At 33.7% G+C, this 20,220-nt stretch overlaps 1 long non-coding RNA gene across 2 annotated transcripts in view; it reads right to left on the bottom strand.

Annotated features, from left to right (window-relative positions):
• LOC128248295 (uncharacterized) overlaps positions 1 to 7,442 on the bottom strand; it is a 13,646-nt gene extending 6,204 nt beyond the window's left edge. Inside the window, exons 1-4 of one of the 2 annotated variants that reach the window (XR_008264531.1) lie at positions 6,915 to 7,442; positions 6,165 to 6,298; positions 3,736 to 3,861; positions 457 to 558 (exon numbers count right to left, since the gene is read on the bottom strand). This is a non-coding gene — a long non-coding RNA (uncharacterized LOC128248295). Of the gene's footprint in view, positions 1 to 456; positions 559 to 3,735; positions 3,862 to 6,164; positions 6,735 to 6,914 lie in introns of those variants that run through there. The other variant, XR_008264532.1, reaches the window with a different exon arrangement.
• Between the last annotated feature and the right edge of the window lie 12,778 nt (positions 7,443 to 20,220).

The following is a 20,220-nucleotide window of genomic DNA, read 5'->3' on the forward strand; positions in this document are numbered from 1 at the left end:
AGAGAGAGAGAGAGAGAGAGAGAGAGAGAGAGAGAGAGAGAGATAGAGGAACCGTTAAACAGTAGAAATAGGTACAAAGACAGCAATCGGAGGACAAATAGCGTTGTCAAGAGCATTTGGTGTTAAATGAAAATAATATAAAAATTCAAAATGTCATCTGGAATAAACAGTGACCAAATTTCATCTTAACCATGTAAATCATTCATTAAAACGAAGGAATATATTAAATATTATATTAAGTTATAATTGGGTAGAAAAGAAATGAATATTGAATGTTTGAATGTTTTAAATCTTTCATGTGTTTTATAAGAGCTAATGTGATTGAAACAACAAATATTCATATATACGTAAAACCTTTGAAATATTGAACAAAAAATGGAGAGTGGTTTTTACTTTCTAACAACAACATGCAAATCTTCATCAATTCAATCGATGTCTACTTAAATGTATTCTTACATAAATAAACCCTCCGTAGAAAAAAAAAAAGGATGATCGTGTCGGTTTCATTGTTTATCGCCGGATTTCTATGCTAGGACTGCCATGGAAGATGAACAATAGCTGGAAATTAATACGAAGATAGTTGTATTTAGAGCTTATGTTCAACGTAGGTTATGTAATCACTGGAAACACTCTATGTAACTATGTACATTTGAGAAAACACATGCAGTTTCATATTTATTAGAAGATGTATAGCTGATAAAAATATATTGAAGTTATGCCTGAAGCCCACTTCACAAACAGATAAGAATATAAGTATTAACCTGAAAATATCAATACTAAAGCAATTGAAAGATACAGAGAGCTATAAAATCAATTCTTATCTCTTACTACGTATATAAAGCTTCCCCAATTGCGCTGTCTTATTGAAAAGATTCGGAGAGGCAAATGAAGCAGCCATAGTAAAGAAACTGTCGTTGTATTAATTCATAAAGCATCTGGATTTACTTTCGTTTTCACCATTCTTGCATTGATAACATAATTACTGGTCAAGAAACTGAATCATCATCTTCAAATTAAAGCCGCACAAGACTTAACGTTGCTATTACAAGCATCCTTACTTGTTTCCAATGTAATGATAAATTCATAAGTTCCTGTCTATTCGTACTAATCACTGGCCATACTACTGTTAGAATATCAGGCTGGCTGCCTTGTGGTATTCGATCTAGTTCTTTGTAATTATCCCTTTACCTATTTGTGTAGTTTAATGATGCTTCTTAGTGCGATTGGTGCGTATACCTCTCACCTATTCTCTTTCTTTCGCTCTCTCTTTCTATCTCTCTCACTTTCTCTCTCTCTCTCTTTCTATATCTCTGTCCTTCTCTCTCTTTCGCTCTCTCTCTTTCTCTCTCTCTCTTTTTCTTTCACTTTCTCTCTCTCTCTTTCTCTCACTTTCTCTCTCTCTATCTCTCTCTCATCCAACTTAGCCAGAAAAATTTATGTAGCGTTCTGTCTAAATTATGTATCAATGTGTATAAGTGTTCCTTTAGATTCTATGCTCTAACACCAGCAGAGCCACATGTACACTCGGGTCCAAAGTAATGTCTACTATTCATGTACTCAGCCTGATACTAGCATCGATATGATTTATTGTCTCTTCTCTCAGTGACTCTAGGTTTGGGTATCGTTTAGGTTTCAATATTATGAATCGCTAAGTCAACAAGCGGGAGGAATCGTTAACACGGCATGGGAACTGCTTAGTCGCCTTTCGTCAGCCTTTACCATCTAAGATAAAATTCCGTCGAGGTCGACTTTATCTTTCATCATTTCCAGGTCGATCAAAGAACTACGAGTTCAGCACTGGGGTCGATGTAATCGAATTAACCCTTACCTCGGAATTGCTAGCCTTGTACCAAAATTTGAAACCAACATTAGAAATTGCTAAGGTACTAAGCTGACAGAAATGCTAGCATGCCACGTAAAATGCTTAGCTGCATTTCATCCGTCTTTAAATTCTTAGTTAAATTTCCGCCGAAGTAAACTTTGTTTTTCATCCTTTCACTTGAACACCAGGGTCGATGTAATCGATTTACCCTTCTATCGAAATTGCTGGCTTTGTGCCAAAATTTGAAACAGATATTACGACCTTCTATGCTTTTATTGTGTAAAAGATGTTGCAAAATCATAACTAAATTATCGACGGACTGCTTGCTTTATTTAATTTATATTTCTGCTCCAATCACACCGCCGTCAACAATTCATTTTCTTTCCCGGTGTTAAAAAAAAGTAGATTCCAGCAACATTCTGATACTGCATCACATAGTCAATCCTTCGTCACTTAGCAAAAAATTCTGAACCGCTGAAACACTTGGAATGAAAATTATGCAGGTTATTTTCGCTACTCAAAAGTTTTTCCTGTGTCAGTCGCCACTTTTAAAGATGGGTCCTGAACAAAATAATTACCAGAGAACTTGTAATCATTACTCAAAAGAGACACATCAATATTAATAGGTTATTTAGGATGGCGAGCTAGCAGAATCATTAGCAAGCCAGGCTAATATGCTTAGCAGCATGTCGTCCGTTTTTAAGTTGTGAATTAAAATTCCGTCGATGTCGACTTTGCCTTTTATCCTTTTGTGGCCGATAAAATAAGTACCGGTTGAGCAATGAGGACCATGTAGTCGACTTCACCATTCCACCGAAATATGTGAGCTTGTGTTAAAACTTTGAAGGTAATATGTATGCTTCATTTGTCAGTATTTAGTTGGTGCCATCTATTGCTGCTTTCACATATTGGTGTTCTACCTTATTCATACAGAATTTAAGAAACGAATTCTTCTAACCTGTCATTTCTCTTAATTATGCAATACATTGTCTCACAATTTCTTTCTTCTTCCGCCTCTCTCTCTCTGTTACACACATACACATGCACACACATGCATATGCTTGAGCACATCTTACTATCTACCACCTTCTTACTTTCAGGCATTTAAAACTATGCAGAAGCAGTTTCTACATCACCACTTTATATACGAAGAAACCTGACCAATCTGCAGATAGTTTCTGGTGTCTTCGACATTTTATAACAGTGCGGCAAATTCATTCTGCCTGATCACTAAAACCTATTACTCAGATATAGACTCAAACTGAAATCATTACTATCAAATCGAGTTGAGACATTATACGAACAAAAATTCCTCAAGAGGAAACAAGCTTTGTGTAGGCATCTATCTCAAAACTATTTGAAAGACGAATCAAAATTCCATCCAGCAAGATTTGAAGTTCCGCCGTTCACTACATTCAGCAGATTTTTTCAGGATTCCCACGTATTTTCTAAACATAAATAGCATGATTGATATATTCCCCACTTGCAGATAATCACTATATCTCATTAGATCTTTAAAAGGAACAATGCTACCAATTTACTGCTTGCTTATTACCAGAGCCTGGGTTTGACTTTGCTAAGATTTTGGAATCTATTTTTCTCACATTTATCATTTTACTTATGTTTACTATTACTTTAGAAAACACATAAACTATTCTAGACCGAAATATCATTTAAGTATTTATTCACAACCACAGATCACGAAACTTCAAACTGCTGAGGCTTTCTATTGCATTAGTTGTAGTACATAAATTATAAACAATTATTCCTGTACATATGTTAGAAAGCACAAAAAAATATATAGCTCACAAGTGGAATATTTCAACGAAGATTTACGCTACTTGGAATGAAGTAATAATATGGAAATATAATCTTTAAAAAATTAGAAAAGAAAAAGTACTATCGATACTGACAGTTGTTCCAAATCAAGCCTTGATTGTATTGTTCCTGAATACTTAGTTCTGCATTATCGTGGCATGTTTGGATAGTTTCAGTTTAGAGTTGATTCCATTTCTTATAGATGTAATTCATGAATATTTCTAGCAAAATGTGAGTGAAACATTATATGAACTATGCACACATTCAAATAAACATATGCTAGCACACTTCGTTTTCCTAAACAGTTAACATACCAATAGGCGATATTCGAAAATAATATATTTCAAAGACATGAAAGCGCAGCGAGGAATTAAATGTCGATTGATGTGACACTGAAATGTTAAAACGAGAAGGATGAGAGAGAGAAAGAGAGTGAGAGAGCGCGAGAGAGAGAAAGGGAGAGCGAGAGAGAGAGAAAGGGAGTGCGAGAGAAAGAGAAAGGGAGAGCGAGAGAAAGAGAAAGGGAGAGCGAGAGAGAGAGAAAGTGAGAGCGAGAGAGAGAGAAAGGGAGAGCGAGAGAGAGAGAAAGGGAGAGCGAGAGAGAGAGAAAGGGAGAGCGAGAGAGTGAGGTGAGGAGATCTATTCGCTAAACTACCGTAAAAAATAACATAGTAGAAATAAGGTTCACATATTTACGAAAACACATAAAAGCATGTTACATGAGGCTGCATATGTGCATGATTGTATGTTAGTTTCATTATGCATCGTGTAATTACATGATAATCATTATTGATGTTTCTACATACATAGACAGTTATGTATGTGTGCGTGAGTTTGTGCGTTCGTGTGTGTGTGTGTGACCTTATACGTATGTATGTATTTGTGTCTCAGGTATTAACGACTGTATGTATAATCATGTACTGATACATGTATAAAAAGAAGCAGATGTCTCTGATTCAAGCTATGTGTGTGAAATCATTTTTTTTATCTACACAGCAGTCACGTACATACCATCTACGTCCATATTATGTGATGTTGTTTGCAGGTTCTTTCTAAAATTCTTACTGCATACTCTTCATTAGAGTCCATTTGAACAAAGCTTACAACTTGGCTGAACTTTAAAAATCTACAAGACCCTAATCCTCTGATCCTCTTTTATCTGCTTCTAAGATTGTGTTCTGCATAAACTACGTATATTTTAATAGTTACTTTTCTTGTGTGTATTTAATTTTTTTCTTTCACATTTTGTTTGATTTTCTTTTTATTCTTTAGTAATGGAATCATACAAAGCATCTAAGGGACGCACGTGTAACCCAGTCTCTCTCAATCTCCATTTTTACCTCTTTCTCTGCCATACGTATGTATGTGTATATATATATATATATATATATATATATATATATATACATACATATATATGTATGTGTATATATATATATACACACACACATACATATATATGTATACATATAATGCATATATGTATAAATATATAATGTGAGTGCAGTGTGTATATATATATATATATATATATATATATATGTATATATACATGCTTATACATGTATATGTGTGTGCTTGTATGTATGTGTGTGTGTTTATTCTATCAAAGATTTTAACAACTGTTGTATTTGTTCCTTTTATTTGTTTTTTTAGTAAAGCCGCATATGATGACGATGTGGAAAAAGAAGAAAGATCATGTGAGATTCATTCTTTCCATTAGCATTGATATTGGCATAAAATGTGATCACCTTAAAGGAGAATACACACTGTGTAAGCGTTTCATCTTGTTGATAGCTTACATTTTGTTTTATGATGCTTTTTTCACTTTATAGAACAATTTAGACATAGATGCTTGCAGAAGACAACTGAGAGTTTCAAAGTTGTCACGGGAACTACTAGTAAACAAATTATACTCTCATTCCCTCATATGGTGCGGTGATGCTTTATTTTAAAGTAGATTTTAATGTAGATTTTAAATATCTAATAACACAGTGGAGCTCGGTAGATTCATGGATGCAATATCGCTAATGACCGATCTGCTCTAAGACCAGGTTTTCACAGCAATATTTTGATGCTACACATGGCAAATAAAATATCCTCTCGTCACCATTTGAGTGAATATAAATAGCAGCTAAAAATTCTTCACATATTACCTAAATGCAGAAGATGACAGTTTCTCCTCCCTCACACACACCATTCTCTCTCTCTCTCTCTGTTTCTCTGACTCTCTCTGACTCTCGCTCTCTCTTTGTTTCTCTGACTCTCTCTCTCTCTCTCTCTCTCTCTCTCTTTCTTCATATATCAGTGGGTTGATGCATTGTAATGTCAAAAGAAAAATCATAGTCTACTTACTCACCGCCATATTTTGGGAAATGGTTTCTCGTGTTATTAAAATATTAAGGTTGAAAATACCCCTTATTTCTCCTTAGCCATTTATCCTCATGTGAGTATTTCACGGAGAAGCTGATAATGTCACTTATTTTTATTAAGATACTCACAAATGTGAAAAGGAGTTACTCACAATTGTCTTAATGTACAATAATCCGCCAGGTGTAATATCTTTGGAAAAGTGTAGCTTCGTTACGATCAGTAGTTTCCAAATTGATGCAGTGTAATTCTCTAAGTCAGTCTGCAGGAATCCAAGATTCGTTTGTTCTGAAATAAATTCAAACCATTTTATCAATTCACTATTAGTTTATTTCACTGAAAGACGAAGTGAGACTCTGTATGATTTTTATGACAGAGGCTCATACTCGTGATGTCGATATCAGATGCAATTTCATTTATACGTATGGCCATTGGATTGCTTCAGAAAACCAGGCTACGTAGACTCTCAATAAAATCAGACCTTTCCAGTTAGTGAAGTTCTGTGCATCAGTCTGTCTGTAGGTGAGAAAATATTCTCTCTCCTGAGATGCTGATTTTCATTTAAAATATTCCAATAAGTTTTCTTTTGCTTTTTGCTGTTGATGGCGTGTAAGTTAAATGATCGTAACATTTACTTTCTATCATTGTTGCAAAAATCAAATACTTTTGTCGTAGTTGTAAAGATTCTTTACATTTTTATATTACTTTATTTTATTTTACTTTGCGCTGAGATGTGTAGAACTTGCATATATATACATATATATATATATATATATATATATATATATATTCTTATTAGGAGTACTTTTTTTTCAATAATCAACTTTTGTTGGATTTCCTGGAGCCCTGCATGCGTAGAGGGCTTTCTAGTGGCAACTTATGGTGCTATGCTATGTGTTCTTACCAACTATCTGATACTTTTCTGATTCTTCTGGCCGTGGCAAGGAGACAAACATTTTGTAACAACTCTACTGGGAACTATATTATGATATCTTTTATATTCCTAGTGATGCTATTTGATACAGTGCCCAAGGACCCAACAATAATTGGCACTATCTTCACCTTCTTCATTTTCCATAGTTGCGCTGTTTCATATTTACGGGTACTGTATATGTCTATTTTTTACCTTCCATCTTGACTATTCGTGGGTCAAAGGGGCAAGCAACATCAGTTATATAGCACATGTGAAAGGTCACCAACAATAGATACGCCTTTGTGTATTCTAGCATTTAGATTGGAAAATCTGAAACGATTTTGGAGGTTTCTAACTCCGACACCATCTTCGGTTTTGTGCTCATATCATGTTTTGACGTTCTCTAGACTTCACTTTTCGCATAATTTCTAATGTAGAATTTTCTCTACCTCATCATGTCGCCAAAACGTATAGTGATTTTTTGGCAAGTCAAGGATATTCGTTCACGATATGAGTAATGGTTTCGTCCACTCTATTACAGAGGCAGGAGAGTGGGGGGGCATGCTCATTCCTAATGTGACATCATAACCATCATCGTCGTCATCATCATCATCATCATCATCGTCGTCGTCGTCATTATCATCATCATCATCATCATCATCATCATAATCATCATCATCATCATCATCATCATCATTTTATATACGCACAACAGATTAGCCCTAACATCGGGCTGTAACGAGTAAATTTAGATGTCAAGAACCTTCCTAAGTATCCTAGCTGTCCCTAATAATTCCGTTTTCTGGGGTTGCAATAAACTCGGTTTTATGCCTATTCCCCCTATCTATCTTTTCAAATCAGTATCGATTGATTCTAATACACCTATAGATACAGGGATACATTTTATCCACACTTTCACTTGCTTTTGTTATTTATTGACTAGATCCTGGCACTTTGCTATTTTCTATAATTTGTTTCTCATCATTTGGGATGTAAAGTCAAGTACCCACTAGTTTCTCTTCTCTTTATCCATTACTACTAAATCAGGCTCTGTCATTTTTATCATCCTGTCGTTCTGAATGTAAAAATCCCACACTTTCGTAATTTCTAATACTTTATTAAGTTCATGTTCATGCCACCTATCACTATATTAAAATCCTAGCTTTCTACATCCACCCCCAGTGGATTATTGTTTCTAGGTTATCATTTCTATTTCAGCATACTATGTTCACTAACTATATGAGTAGCACTTCCCTCCTTCGGTTTACATAACCTACATTGGTAATCTACCTGATTTTAGTCTATCTTCGCTTTTATCCAATTAGTTGTCAATGCTTGATATCATACTGCTTCTAGCAAATATTCTCTCTCCCATTTCAGCCTTCCTTTCTGCAATCAGAACCATGTCTCCCTACTATTTTTTTTCTGCCACTATCTTTGGAAATCTACCATGCAAAGCCTTCTCTTTCCAGTCAGATGATCTCCCGTTTTCTGGATTCTCAGCCCATTTTCTTTCCGGTTCCTGAATCTACTACTATTACAACTTTTAATAATCTTTCCTCAGTATAACTACATAAGTATCTCTATCTACTCTTACTATCTCAACAAAATTTTCAGCTGATATTAATTAGACCTCTACCACCTTAATATCTAGGTAACTATAGTTTTGACATTCCTGCTCTTTTATGAAATCTTCTATTCATATTGAATCCCGTCTTAGTTTTGTCTAGATTTGCTTGAGGGGAATTAAGCATAACATAAATATGAAAGAGGATGACGAGTCCCCTTGAAAAATTCTTCTGTTAATATTAAGTTTCCATTAGGCTCTGTCACCAGTGTAGAGATCTACTTTCCCTTTTTCAATATCATAAATAATTAAATATCTTTCTGTATTGTCTGAAATAATGAATATTCTCAAATATTCACTCATCCATGAGTGTGGAGTCATGTAATAGGCTTTCTTACCATCTATTCATGATATTGTCAAATCATTTTTGTAGATTCCAATGCATTATCTATGTATAATAGGTTATGTTTTCTTCTTGCGTTCATCCTGCAACTTACCTATTGTTCTGGAAATAGTTCTGGCTGTCAAGGTACTTATAAATGTTTTCTGAAACCATTCCTGTTTACAGTTTGCATACCAATGACAAGCAACTGATTCGTATATAATTACTAGCTATATTGCCCTTGATTTTGTCTCTCATAAGACGTACTGTTCTCTCTGTAGTCATCCCATTAGGTACAAATCCCTCCATTCAGGCAATCCTGAAGTTGTCCCCTCAGTCTCCCATGTAAGCTACTAAATTCCTTTAGCCAGTACCCTTGAATTAAATCTAGCCCTTCCAATTCGGCCTACTACCGAACACATCTCTCATAAATGCACTTGTTAATTTTAGATCTGGCTGCTTATCACTAACTAGTTCATTCCTCACTCGCTTTAACCAGGCTGCACCTTCTTCATAGTTAATTAGCCTACGCCAATTATCACTGCTGAACTTTCTAGCGTCCTCTGTATTACTTTTCTCATATTCAGAACATTTTGTACACAATTTATCTGGCTATGAAAATCTCTTGTGATGTGTCTCAATTTGTTCTGTTGATACGGATCTATTCTTTTCTCATATCTGGAACACTTAAAACTTACCTCCTAGCGTTATGATACGCTGTTTCAACACCTTCATGTCTATCACAAATCCCTTCTCTTTGATTAGGTATATTTTCTCAAAACAAGATTTAAATCATGTGCTTCCTAGTTTGTTCAGTTTCCAGGCTTCTATTTTACTCAGATCTTCTCTTAAATTCTTCACTATATTTCCTAATTTTTTTATCCACATCTGCCTTCTCCTAATCTTTCCTTAAGAATATCTAATCTTGTAGTAGTTTCTACCCCTCCTATATAGATCAATAAATTAGTGTCACCTATTTTTTTCAGTATCTATTCTACTGATTAAAAAATCTACTTTCCTGATCATATCTATCAACATCCTTTTAATGACACCTGGTAATGCTGGTTATCTTTCTTTTTCTTTCTTCTATACTCATTGCTTCCTGCAACTCATCTAAAATCTTCGGATCTTCCTCACTAATGTCGCTTTAGTCGCTTAAGTCGCTTGTCCCATCATGATCGATAGTGCTATCATTATATTTTCCCTTCCCCCTTCCAATCGTGTCATCCACTTTCTTCTAATAATATTAGTTTTATCAACTATCTTTCCTCAGTCATTTTAAGCATAACCTTCTCTATCCAAAGTCTTGACTTCCGTTTTCTATAACCTCCATTTTATCATCCATTTCTTTCACTGGTCCTCTTCCTTCTCCTTATTCTATTATCTGCTGAAGCTGTCTTAAGATAAAAGTTGTGGTCAGTCTACATCGTTACTGAACTACTGCCGAGCGAGAGGCCTTCTCTTAAAGGTCCAATATCAGATTTTCTGAGCAAACTCTTGACTATCATAAACTGAGATAAGGTAAAGTTTCTCATCATCGTCATCACCGCTATTATTATTCAGCGTCTGAGCGTTTTAAGTTTCTATTGCATCACTTACTACACTTTCGTGCTGTTGAGGTATGTGCAGCATTGCATTTTGTTTCGTTTTGTCCTTTGGAGAGTATTGTATTGCATGACCATATTTTGTTGCGGGGATTGGTTTGATACTTCTGTTATAGTAATGTTTATATTGCCTGTTGTGCGTGTGGTGAGAGTTGTGTTCTTCTGTTTCGTATCAAGCAACTATGCCATAAGTTGTGGGCGCCGTTCATTTTATTGGATATTTTCTGTATAAGTTTATTTCTACGTATTTTGAGTAAAGTGTTGCATTATAGTTTGCATATAATACTGAATCGTAGTCGTCGTCATCTGTTCATCGTTATCGTTTGGTCTTGTTATTCGTTTGGGCAGTGACATTAAGATATGTGTTTCCTCTTTATAACGTTGAGTTTTCGACAGATGTGTGCTTAAGATTCTTTTGCATCGCGATTGCCCGAGGTTCACAGAAGGAAATTCACCGCCAACTCTTTCTCCTTTATTCTGTGTTTATGGCATTATCATCAAACAACGATCTGAATTGTTCCTTTCAACTTTCCAGAAGCAATGAAACTTGACAACTCTTTTGTTAAAGACCTTTAAATACTGTGCCTTTGGTGCTTGTTTTCTACGCATCCGTGTGTGGGATTTATAAGCGAGAAACTGAAGAACAGAGAAACAGAAATATGCTTATACGTAGAGGATTTGTAGAAATAGCAGTGCATATGCGAGTAAGAATTTACTCACATATTCGCGTTTTGGTGCAGAGGTATTGCAGTCCGTATGTTTATATTTCCATGTAGGTTTTGCTGTGGCGGTACATTTGAGAGAAGCTATTATATATATATATATATATATATGTGTGTGTGTGTGTGTGTGTGTGTGTGTGTGTGTGTGTGTGTGTGTGTGTGTGTGTGTTCCTGGTATATCCGCATCTAATACTACTATAAAATTCTATTATAACTACATTTAACTATTTTCCTCGTAATTTTTTAGGAGATTACATACTGCGTGGGGGTTATAATTTTATATAGTTTTCATTTTATTATACGTAATGTTAAGCGTATGTCGGCATTTTTTCCTCTCACGACTGGAGTATTTTCATAAACTCTGTTGTGCATAATAAGCACATTTTATTACCTATTCTATATGACTTCGCTCTACAAATGATATTCCAATTAAGGGTGTATTCTATTTTATTGGACTTCAACTCCCATATGTATTTACTTAAACCTGTCGAATTTCTTACTTTAAGATTTCTGAAGGACTGATAATGCTGGGAAATTCTTCTTTTAATTTCATTCGCTGTGAATCTTATATCTTCTTTCTTCTTATACTTATTATTAGAGGTTACTGTACGTTTATAAATTACGTTATCTAGGTTGCAATAATTATTAAGCCTACATTTGGATTTGTCTTTACATGTGCATTTATTTAAAATACGGTTATGTTTTTTGTTTGTTATATTTCTTCCATACCTATTGTTAATATTATTTAAATTGTTATCATAGAATATGTTTAATTTGATATTGTTTATTGGGGATATAATACTACTTAGATTTTTTGTTGTAGAATAGCCCACTTTGATAGTTTTGTTTGAGAATAATTTCGAGTATATTTTGTTCTTTTTAAGGAAGTTTTTATTATGTTCAGTATTTCTTTCATTATGTTAGTTTTGATTATCCCATAAGGGAGAATTAATAATATAATTCCCTTAAGTTTATTATTATTATAATTAATATTACTAGTATTATAATTCTTCGTATTAATTTTTGTTCGTTGTCAGTGTATTCTTCGTGGGTATATAATAATTCTACTTATTTCCATTGGAATTATTTTTGGTATTATCCTTACTATGATCATTTTTCTTATTATTCTTATTTATACGTATATAATAATTATCTTTACTTACTTCCTTATATTGTTTATTGGTACCTTTGCTATTAATTCTAGATGATTACTAGTATTATTATTGGGTCCGTAATTATTATAGAATTTAATTTTCGTATTATATCCTGCTTCTTTTAATGCACTATTATAGTAAGAGGCATGCTTATTAAAAGTATCTATATCCGAAAATATTATACAAATTCTTTCATCTATATTTTCTATAACTGCTTATTGACTAAGATAGGATGGTTGCTATGGGCATTAAAGCACTTAAAGTTCTCCTTTAATTTATGGAATGGTTGTCTTTTATAATTACTAAGTTTAGGTTTGCATCTATGTTCTTAACCACAGAATGATCTTTTGTAATGAATATATCTAAACCATATTTCTGAAAGAATTTGCATAGTTTTTCATTATATTTTCTAATGGTCTATTAGTGCACTTTTTATTTATAAGGTGTAGGTCGTCCCTATAAAGACCTCCTTCTATGTTAAGATGTTTTAACCGAAGTTCAGATAATAGGTAAATTCCTATTAAATTTGTTATTTGTGCAGTCTGGGGCACCCATGGGTATATCAAAGAATCCTAAAATAAGAGTTATGATCTCTTGGTAAAATCCCAAATAATAATATTAATAATAATAATAATAATAACAATAATAATAATAATAATAATAATTATTATTATTATTATTATTATTATTATTATTATTATTATTATTATTATTATTATTATTATTATTATTATTATTATTATTATTATTATATATACACCTTCTATGAAGAAAAATATACAGGTTTCCTAAGATAACTTACTTTAAAACATACTTTTCTGTCAGTGATTTTGCGGAATGTAAACCCGTGATACGTGATGGTTTCAGATGGCAGAAACGTTAGCACGCGGGCGAAATGCTTAGTGTAATTTCGTCTACCACTACGTTCTGAGCTCAAATTCCGCCGAGGTACACTTTGCCTTTCATCCCTTCGGGGACGATTAAATAAGTTACGCACTGGGGTCGATATAATCTTATATCTAAGGCAGCAGTTTTAGCATGGGTTTTCATAAGCTTAGCGTTTTCTGTGCTTGTTTCCTGTACGTCCAATTCAGGGTTTTTGTTGTATTTGGAATGCACTTAGATATTCATTTGCCTGTTATATTACTGAGTATGATGCTTTCTTGTTTTCATGCTTTAAGAAAGTTTTAACATCCAATCATCAGAGATTTTCAGTTATATGTTGTGGCCATTTGAGGCAATTTTCAGTGTTAATTCCAGTCGTAAAACTGTACGGCCAGCGTCTTTTTTTCTTTTTTGAGGTAAAGTCATTCTATATCTGCCTTAGTGTAGTGCAGTTTATGCATTGTCAACAATTTTCGTATTTTTCTGTCAACATTACATATTTCAGTAATTGAAGAGTTAATGATATTGAAACTGTAAGTCACGACTGGTATGGCTGAAATATTGATCGCTTCGATCCTGTTTCTTGCATTCAGCTCTGTCTTGAGTATTGCTCTTAACCTGCGACAACATTCTATTCTAATGCTTTCCCTCATCACTAAATTTTTCATACCGTCCCCTTCATATGCCCCTAGGTATTTGTAACTTTCTGCTGGTTCTCACTGCTTTATGAATCTTGGTCAAGATTAACGTTGGGTGTTTTAGTCATTTTTCATTCATAATGCTAACTTTTGCACATTTATCGAAGCCAAATTGCATCCTGAAGTCATCACTGAATTGTTTAACAAATGCTAGTAAGCCCTGTAGTTGTTGATCATTTTTGCGACGAGCTTTAAATCATTCATGTAAAAGAGATGATTTATATTTTTATCAAACATTTTATAATCATGCTGTACATCATCGAGCAATTTAGAGAGAGAGAGAGAGAGAGAGAGAGAGAGAGAGAGAGAGAGAGAGAGAGAGAGAGAGAGAGAAATTAATGCTAGACAAAAGAGGAATGGTGATAGAGAGTCACCATGGAAAATGTCAAATAAATTCTTACTTCTCCAGCATTGAGAAATTCATTGTCACTGTTCAAAGTCAGTGTGGTTTTCAATGATCTCATACTTACAGACAAGAAGTTAAGTAGAGTAGGTTCTATCTGATGCATTTCCAGACATTTCTTAATTCAGCTCTTGTGTCGTTTGTGACACTTTTAAAACATCATATTATTGAAGAGAAGGTGATATTTAAAACCATGGGACCCACGCAGAATAGAATTAGTTCGAAGAGCTTACAGAATATTTAACATCAGGCGACTGCAATATTTAGGAACACTTGAAAGTTCAAATTTCAAAAAAATATTCTGAGTCTCCTACACCTTCAGTCATCAAACTAAATGAGGACAATTATATTTGTGAATTATTAACTCACGCCCTGGACGAATAACTAAAATGACTGGTGAATTTGATTACGTCTACACAGAACTGTTTGACGTAGTATTCATTTTTCCTGTATTTTTTCTTTTTTTCCTCTTTAGTTTTTTCCTTTTCTGTTCTTTTCCTTTGACCAGTCATGAGAGAGAACACTGTTGGTGTAAATATGAACGCGGGGTTTCCTCGTTTATATTTTGAACATGTATGTTTCTGCGTTTTATATTTCATTTTGAACCTGAAAAAGACAGGCGATGTATTGAAATATTATTCAAATCTATTAAAGTACACAATCCATTACGAATCGCATTGTGCGCTACATACTGTCTAATAATAATACTGATAATAATAATAATAATAATAATAATAATAATAATAATAATAATAATAATAATAATAATAATAATAATAATAATAATATTAGTAATAGTAATAATAGTAATAATAGTAATAATAATAATAGTAGTAATAATAATAATAATAATGATAATAATAATAATAATAATAATAATAATAATAATAATAATAATAATAATAATAATAATAATAATAATAATAATAATAATAATAACTGAACAACAATGATCATTAAGGACTTGCCTTAGGTATAATAAAAAATATTCAGACAAATACATAGCAAAAACACCAGGACTTACAAATATATATAACATACAGAAAATGGCACTACTGGGAACTGCACACATCCTACGCAAAACATTTTCAATGCAGTAACCATAAGAGCATCACAGCAAACCACAGCACATACCCAAGGCACACAGAGCTGCGCTCGGTAGTGAAGTGAAAGCACGTTATAAAAATAAAACTACTGAACAATAATAATAATAATAATAATAATAATAATAATAATAATAATAATAATAATAATAATAATAATAATAATAATAATAATAATGGTGGTGATGTGATGATGATGATGATGATGATGTTGATGATAGTCGTCATCATCATCATCATTATTATCATTTCTTTTATTTACTAATTTACTACCTGGGCGAAGGATGAAAGGAGAATACATAGTCAGACATAAATCAATACCGCCACTTCAGCCCACACCATGGTCAAAACTAATATGTAAAATAACGTGAAGATGCCAAATGGAAAAAGAAGAAAATTGAAAGCAGCAATTACAGAAAAGAGATCGTAGGACAAAAGGCAAAGAAAAGCAATTCCAGCTGTCAATCGAAATCTCCTGCAAATTCCACCGTTAATGATGCCACCAAAACAAATAACTCCGACACAAACATAAATTAAAAGAAAACCATCAAATCGAGTTCCATTGCTTTCGGCGATGCTAGATACGAAATGGTCGAGAAAACGTTTTTGTCGATTCAAAAAATGCTTTAAAATTGCAAAACCTATCCTAGAGAAATGTTGCCTAAATGTGACATTTAATATCTCAGAATCATTCCATCAACATTCTAGCCTAAGGGTAATTATTTATTAAACAACAATTATGAAAAGTTTAAAAAATTAGAACAGATAACGCAGCAGCAGATGGAAAGGTGCTTCTAATTGCTCTAGGGCAATAAAACATATATAACAAGAGAATGATAGCGAGAAACATTAGAAGTGAGATTCTATACCGATGCTGATGTATGAACCCATTCCACACCACCCTAACGAGGGATGAAATGGTCCTCCTATCAATTTAAATTCACCCTAGTGTATCTGAAATAAAAAGAAAATATTGAAACTGTCCCAAGAAATCAACATCTGCTGGTTGGAAGAGGCGGTACTCTTCGGCATAGACGGCAAAACTTATTGTCCGGCAAGGAGGTGGAGCAACTGATCCAAGTGGATCACCGAATTATTCCTCCATTTGTTGCTGCTTATGATCCCGGTGCTATTAACATAGAGTAGAAAAAAAATATCGAAAAATTATCAAGGCGGCGAGCTGGCAGAAACGTTAGCACGCCGGGCGAAATGCTTATCAATATTTAGTCTGGTTTTATGTTTTGAGTTCAAATTCCGCCGAAGTCGACTTATCATTTCAGCGTCGATAAATTAAGTACCAGTAGCGTACTGAGGTAGATCTAATCGACTGGCCCCCTCTCCCAGTATTTCGGACCTTGTGCCTAGAGTAGAAAAGAACATGATGAAGACAGAGCGACGAATAGTTAGAATGTAAAAATCCATGCGCGGATTCAGGCTATAAATATCATTGAAGGATCGTATCCAAAATGCGTTCATTCTAGAACGGACTGGACCGAACAATACCACTGCTAGAACACAAAGCTAAAACAATCCGGTAGGTTGGAGATACTATGAAGCTGACAGATCTCATGTGGAGTCGAATAGCTCTCCAGCGGGATTCGCGAGATCGAAAGTGTACTGAAAGTTCTCGAAGACAATGAAAATACGGAACCAAAAGGCACAGTTTCAGGAAGACTTGAAGTACTTTGTAGCCAGCGTTCTATGCTGAAAGTCTGATCGATAGAGCAATAGATAAGTAAAGATTTGTGAGACAAATCTATGAGATTGAATAATTTTCGAGACAACTTCAACGTGAAACAATGAAGGCGAATTAATTGGGAATGAACTCCTGTATGCACACTCCAAAATTCTGGAATCTGCTAATCAACGCCTGTCATTTCTAATAATATAATTTCGTGAAAACAGAAAACAAGCTATTTTAGTACCTGTAAGTTCTGAAAATACTATTAGATTTCCCACAACAAATGAAGCTTTCTCCAACAAAAGAAATAATTCATCGTTTGTGTGCGAGTGAGTTGTTAGTTGTGTATATAATATATGCGTGTTTGTGAATAAATATATAGACATGAATAGATATATATACACGCAAAAATATAGACGTACATGTATATAAAAAGAGGATTGTCACTGTTTTCCACCACGACGAAATCAGATTACACACGCACACATATACATACACGCACACAAACGCAGATAAATATAATTATGCATCTATTTATATGCATACATATGGGTGTGAACACATATATGTACATAAACATCTGTATATACACAGTATTATATGTGCATCTATGCATGTATATGTGTGTGAGTGTGTGTGAGTGCCTGTGTGAGCATGTGTGTGAGTGTGTATGAGAGTGTGTGTGTGTGTATGTGTTGTGTACGTTTGCATTTGTCGTGATATATATATATATATATATATATATATATATATATATACACACACACACACATATATATATTTACATATATATATGTATTTTCATATAAATATATGTATGTATATGTTTGTGTATGTATATATATATCCGAACTTGAATGGATATGTGAGTATAGATATATACGTAAGAATATGCATATTGTCATTCCATTTCTTACTTAGACATCTGTTTTCAGATGTTAAAAATGATATAGGAGAATTGTAAATGTCATCTTTCATAATGAATGTAAAAACCAGCACACAACAATAGCAGCTTTAACATATTATCTATTAGAAAATCAACAAAAGTCATGTTTTCGCAAGAATTCTTCCTCTGCTATTGTGGTAGAGTGCCAGAATCATCGGAATGGCATATAAAATGCATACTTCTAGATGTATACGGACCATCACTTCGCTAGATCGAATGCCATCACACTCTATCTCGAGTCTCTTTGTTTCTTGTTCGATAAATTCTCTGCTAGGAGATAAGTTAAATCGATTATACTATGAAACTAACTGTGTAGCCTTGCGCCTGTAATGAATTTATATTTCAATTTCTTTGTGATAGAAATGACTAACTTAGAGGACAATGTCGGATAATTTTCAAAGCCTTTCAGCATTAATAAACTTATCCAAATGCAGGAAATCTTTACTATAAAATGAATTAACTTTGTATAAAATTCCATTTCATTTTAATAAAGTACATTAGGACTTCACACTGTAATTATTTCATGTGTTGCTTTCGATAGTAACAATTTCAATTTTATTAGAGTGCCAGCATTTAAGTACGCTTACCCATTACATACTATTCAGATAGTTTTCACTCAATTGTACCTGAAATTTATGCCTTATCACATATCGAAATGCAGTATACATTTATTCATACCTATTTCTGCATTTACTCATGTTGTGTCTACGAACCCAGGCGAAGAAGTAGGATCTCCCAAGACATATAAATAGAGGTAGTCTGGCCGTGGAAGGACTGTCGAGTAGCAGTCGAGTAGCAGTTGTGTAGTGGTTGAGCAGAGATCATCCGAAGGCGCTAGTTAGCAGTAGCTTGAGACATAAAAACTCAAGTTACTAAAGCGTAAACTCTAACACTTAAGCACCTGATTTTTTAATATATTACCTTAATTATTCCGCTAGGCTAAACAAACAAAACTATATAATATCGAAGCATTCTTTTTTCTACAACCTTAGCTAAATTATATTTTTGTAAGGCGCAAACAACAAAAGTTCTCCAGTAAATCGGCTGTTTTTTTCTTTTTTTTTTCTTGCGTTGATATGAAGATTGTCATATCCACATTTGATCATGATATAAAACTAAATTTCAGGTATGAATATACCATTGGAACTGAATTCCACTTATATGACTTACGACATCGTGCAACCCAGTATATAACTTATTAATTTCTCGACAGGTATATAGATCCTAAATGCTACATTCTGAAACGTTTTCTGGAAATCGGTGATGTTATGCATGTTGCGCAGATCTTCATCTGTTACGTTGGTCATTTCGGTTGATTTACAAAATTTGCGGTGCACAACCTGGAAAAAGGTGATGGAAAAGTAGTTGATGTAATACATTACATTCATAAACAACAGTGGAGTTTTGGGGATTTTATAAATGAAGCACAACTGCCAGATTGCTTATGCCTACCAATATACAGTTCCATTTTGAATTATTTGTTATTCTGGTTAAAAAATACCTAGGTTTTACCTTTTAGGTGTGACAAGATTTTTTCTGTTACATGAGTAAATAATGCGATGTCAGAGGAAATGTTGTGGAAGTAAAATGTAGACGGCTGGTTTCAATTTATGTAAATTACTGATACATATTTTCTAAGCTCAATTCACGACAATAACGAATATCAAATGCTAAAGAAACCATCCCTGTCACATCAAGAAGCTGAACTAAATCCATGAACTTGCAAACACTTTCTCGTCATATAGAGATAGTCGTCTATTTGCAATCTTGATGTTAGAAAGCAAATTATTTGCGATTCCAAACTGAATATTAATCTTCTAGGCTGTGTATTTGCTGATTACATCAAAGGCTTCATTCACGTCAACAAAAATAAAAGTTAGCGGGCTTTTGATGCTCTTAGCAATTCTTTATGATGCACATTAAGATAAATATGTGCATTATTTCTGACAATTTAAGTATAAATCCTGCCTGCTTTACATGAAAATTTCCATTCACCATTTTCAGCAAGTGCCACAAATATGCGTATGTATATATGTATGTGTATGTGAGTATTGGTCTGTGTGCGCGTGTCTCTCTCTCTAGTCTATATGTACACAAACATATATATGTATATGTATATACATATATATATATATATATATATATATATATA

This window comes from Octopus bimaculoides, chromosome 7 (genome assembly GCF_001194135.2).
Source record: "Octopus bimaculoides isolate UCB-OBI-ISO-001 chromosome 7, ASM119413v2, whole genome shotgun sequence".
NCBI lineage: Eukaryota > Metazoa > Mollusca > Cephalopoda > Octopoda > Octopodidae > Octopus > Octopus bimaculoides.